The sequence below is a fragment of the Girardinichthys multiradiatus genome, chromosome 3 (assembly GCF_021462225.1).
Source record: "Girardinichthys multiradiatus isolate DD_20200921_A chromosome 3, DD_fGirMul_XY1, whole genome shotgun sequence".
NCBI lineage: Eukaryota > Metazoa > Chordata > Actinopteri > Cyprinodontiformes > Goodeidae > Girardinichthys > Girardinichthys multiradiatus.
Genome location: NC_061796.1, coordinates 16,497,674 through 16,501,893, shown reverse-complemented (window position 1 = coordinate 16,501,893; position 4,220 = coordinate 16,497,674). Strand labels below are relative to the sequence as shown.

Below are 4,220 nucleotides of genomic sequence, written 5' to 3'. Positions count from 1 at the left end.
TGAGTCCTCGTGTGTTCGTGAAATGCACCGAGGCAGCCATCGCGCCTCTGAGGCAAAGGGGGATACTTCTGGCGACATATATAGATGACTGGCTGATTGCCGCTCAGTCTCTAGGGGAGCTCATGATGCATGCCGAGATGCTTACTTCACATCTGACAGCTCTGGGATTCACAATAAACTGGGAAAAGAGCATCGTAACCCCAGTACAAGCAATCACCTTCATTGGTCTGTCCCTGAATTCAGTCGAGTTCAGTGCGCGCTTCTCAGCGGACCAAGTAAAAGCCTTTCAAGCTTGTCTGGCACTCTTTCGCAGAGGCACACAGGTGACCTCTTCGCATGAGGGGAAAACGCTCAGTGTCCGATGTTTTTCCTCACTGACAGAGCGACAGGCTCTGCTTGGACTGGATGCTCTAGCACACAGATGGCCACCGGTCCTACTGTACGTCTTTCCTCCGCTGGAACTGATCATTCCTACTCTCGCCATGTGCAAGAGGGAAAACACTCCCTCATTCTGATAGCTCCCCGCCGGCCAGGGAAACACTGGCTAGTGAAGATTTTTCAGATGCTTCCCCTCCGCAGAAATTTCCTGACGCAGGCACGTGGAGAAATATTTCATTCGCATGGCCATATGGGCCTGGCCTGTGAGAGGTTTAGTCTGGCTACCAGTGGGCTTCCCCAGATCGTTATTGACACTATTCAGAATGCAAGCGGCGTTTCCACGCAATTTGTGTATGAGGGTAAATGGCAGGCATTTGTGGGTTGGTGCGCAAAACCTATGGTAAGCATAATGCAAAGCCCTGTGTCAGACGTTTTAACTTGTCTGCAGGCACTGTTGGATAAAGGCTTGGCTTTTTCCACAGTGAAGGTGTACCTGGCTGCTATTTCAGCTTATCAGGTTGGCTTTGGTGACAAAACAGTGGGGCTGCACCCGCTGGTGTGTCAATTCATGAAGGGTGCACGACGGCTCCACCCAGTGTCGATGAGCCTCGCTCCTTCATGGGATTTACCTATGATACTCGATGCGTTGTCACGTGCACTGTTGGAAACATTGCAACAGGTTGAGCTCAATGTGCTTTCCTTTATAACGGCCTTATTGATTGCTCTGGTTTCTGCTAAGCGTGAGTGACATTCAAGCACTCTCAGTTAACCCGTCTTGTTTGCAGTTTCTGGGTGGGGAGTCAAGGGTTTTACTGAAACCTAATCCTGCCTTCATACCTAAGGTTGCTACGGCTCTGCCATGCCGTGCCCTTGAATTAATGGCTTTCTACCCACCACCATTCTCCTCTCAGGAGCATGAATGACTGCACACGCTCTGCCCAGTACAAGCTCTGTGGTTATATGTGGAAAAAACAGCGGATTTCCGCAAATTAGAGCAGCTGTTTGTGTTGTCAGCTTCACTACATAAAGTAAAGCCTCTCACAAATCAACGCCTTTCGCATTGGGTAGTGGGGGCTATTATTATGGCTTATGAGAGCAGAGGCCTTGCACCCCCTGCAGGTCTGCGGGCTCACTCCACTCGTGATGTGGCCTCATCCTGGGCATTGTTCCAGGGCATACCTGTGGAGGACATATGTGAGGCTGCCAGCTGGGCGACCCCTCACTCCTTCACTAGGTTCTATAAACTGGATGTCACGAGACCCACACTGGCTCACATGGTTCTGGGTGTGGGTTCCACATTGACATGAATGCAGGATGCATCTGTTGGTTTTCGAGTGAGCTTATCTGGCAATACGGGAGCAGAAATATCCCATAGTGCGATACCAAAACGAATGTTGAAAGAACTTTAGGTTAAGGATTTAACCCCGGTTCTCTGAAACATGAGTGAGGTATCTCACCAGATCACCCTCCTTGCAGGAAGCGAGGAGGAGGTATACTTACTAGACTGAAGAACACCTACATGACGTCGGGTTTTTTATACTGGGAGGAAGTCCCTCCCATGGGAGCGGACGTCACTTCCGCCTGCCGGTCAAGACTGGCGTAATGTAATAGAGCTTCTGGGGGACAGGCGCTGGAGGCATGTCCCATAGTGAGATACCTCACTCATGTTTCAGAGAACCGGGGTTAAATTCTTAACCTAAAGATCTGGTGCAATGTCAGGAAAACAGCAGTTGTTGAACAAAATCAATAAAAAAAAGTGTCCTGTTACTGTTTGCTGCAAGCTGTGGGATACTGGAAACATGTAGAAAAGGGTGCTCTGGTGAAATAATACTAAAATTAAACTTTTTAGCCTACATGTAAACCTCAATATGTTGCAGAAACTAATTGCATTTTGAATATAACAAACCATTCCCACCATAAAAGATGGACATGGAAGCTTAATGGTTATGGGATACCTTTCTCCTGCAGGAAGGCTGGTCAAAGTTGATGCAAAAATGGATTAACCTAAATATAGAACATTCCTGGAAAATAAACTACTGGAGTGGAGGTACACATTCCACTCAGACAAAACCCTAAACATACATCCATTCAATGGAATAGTTTAGGTCAAAGCTTATTTGTGTATTAGAAATGCCCAGTCAAAGTCTAGACCTAAATGTCATTGAGAATCTGTGGTAGGACTTGAAGAATATTATTCACCCTAACCTATTTTGCAAAGAATATTTGGCAAAAATTCCAGTCTGTAAATGTGCACAGGGAGGCTGAAAACAAATACACGCCACGCTTTCAGATTTTTAATGGAACAAAAATGTAAAATCCATGACCTCAAATTGTGCGCTACTTTGTGTTTGTCTTACACACTTAATTAAATCAAATCTTAGTGAAGGGTGTTGTTGTATTGTTAAATGAGGACATGTTCTTATACCTTCACATAGGTTTTAGCTTAGTGGAAATATTCTACGTGAGTTTAAATTTGTGGAATTTCTCTTGTTCTTTCATTGTGCATTTTAAGATTTATATATTCAACTTCTAGTCCAGTATCGATAGACGAGAGGCACTGTCAGCTTGATGCACACTTAGAATATGGTTCAAGTGCATGTACAAGAAAGCGTATGTTTAAAAAGCTTGTTGATTAGTGGATGTTATGTTCACATGTCAGTGGAGAAATATACAGGTCCTTCTCAAAAAATTAGCATATTGTGATAAAGTTCATTATTTTCTATAATGTAATGATGAAAATTTAACATTCATATATTTTAGATTCATTGCACACTAACTGAAATATTTCAGGTCTTTTATTGTCTTAATACGGATGATTTTGGCATACAGCTCATGAAAACCCAAAATTCCTATCTCACAAAATTAGCATATTTCATCCGACCAATAAAAGAAAAGTGTTTTTAATACAAAAAACGTCAACTTTCAAATAATCATGTACAGTTATGCACTCAATACTTGGTCGGGAATCCTTTTGCAGAAATGACTGCTTCAATGCGGCGTGGCATGGAGGCAATCAGCCTGTGGCACTGAGGTCTTATGGAGGCCCAGGATGCTTCGAAAGCGGCCTTTAGCTCATCCAGAGTGTTGGGTCTTGAGTCTCTCAACGTTCTCTTCACAATATCGCACAGATTCTCTATGGGGTTCAGGTCAGGAGAGTTGGCAGGCCAATTGAGCACAGTGATACCAGTAAACCATTTACCAGTGGTTTTGGCACTGTGAGCAGGTGCCAGGTCGTGCTGAAAAATGAAATCTTCATCTCCATAAAGCTTTTCAGCAGATGGAAGCATGAAGTGCTCCAAAATCTCCTGATAGCTAGCTGCATTGACCCTGCCCTTGATAAAACACAGTGGACCAACACCAGCAGCTGACACGGCACCCCAGACCATCACTGACTGTGGGTACTTGATACTGGACTTCTGGCATTTTGGCATTTCCTTCTCTCCAGTCTTCCTCCAGACTCTGGCACCTTGATTTCCGAATGACATGCAGAATTTGCTTTCATCCGAAAAAAGTACTTTGGACCACTGAGCAACAGTCCAGTGCTGCTTCTCTGTAGCCCAGGTCTGGGGAATGCGGCACCTGTAGCCCATTTCCTGCACACGCCTGTGCACGGTGGCTCTGGATATTTCTACTCCAGACTCAGTCCACTGGTTCCGCAGGTCCCCCAAGGTCTGGAATCGGCCCTTCTCCACAATCTTCCTCAGGGTCCGGTCACCTCTTCTCGTTGTGCAGCGTTTTCTGCCATACATTTTCCTTCCCACAGACTTCCCACTGAGGTGCCTTGATACAGCACTCTGGGAACAGCCTATTCGTTCAGAAATTTCTTTCTGTGTTTTACCCTC

At 45.4% G+C, this 4,220-nt stretch overlaps 1 pseudogene; it reads left to right on the top strand.

Annotated features, from left to right (window-relative positions):
• The first annotated feature begins 628 nt into the window (after positions 1–628).
• LOC124865585 lies at positions 629–1,685 on the top strand (annotated as a pseudogene).
• The last annotated feature ends 2,535 nt before the right edge of the window (positions 1,686–4,220 follow it).